The sequence below is a fragment of the Entamoeba invadens genome (assembly GCF_000330505.1).
Source record: "Entamoeba invadens IP1 unplaced genomic scaffold scaff_1105074726049, whole genome shotgun sequence".
In the NCBI taxonomy this organism is placed as follows: Eukaryota; Evosea; order Mastigamoebida; family Endamoebidae; genus Entamoeba; species Entamoeba invadens.
The window spans coordinates 4,642-5,168 of NW_004440337.1; positions in this window are offsets into that span (position 1 = coordinate 4,642).

A 527-nucleotide genomic window follows, 5' to 3' on the forward strand; every position below is an offset into this window, starting at 1 on the left:
TTAATTTTTAACTATTTTATTTTAATTGCAAGGTAATACGATATTATTTAAAACACAATTAGAAAAAGAGCGTCTCAAAAATATAATCTGAAACATGTTACAATAATGTACATAAAAATGTTTGAAAACAATTTTTATTTTAAAAATATTATTTAAATAATTGTTATGTCTAAAAATAAAAAAGGTACGAATATTCAATGCAAGAATATTTTTTGCCAGAATATTTTATCACCCAATCTATACCCAAAAAGACTGATAAAAAAGAATACTTTTCCGTCCAAACTCAAAGCTTATTGATTTTTAATTTGTCACCAAAAACAAGCAAAATGTATTTTTTGACTTTTGCATTTGTTTTGAAAGTGTTCAGACAATTTCAATATCATGTGGTTCACATAAATTTGACTTTCAGAATTTAAAATGGCTTGAGTCTATCAAAGTTGTGTGTTATTCAAATTTAAAATGTGAGGTGTTTTTACACAAAAAGTATTACAACACTGTTTTTACACGAAGTGGCAATTGGGTTTCGT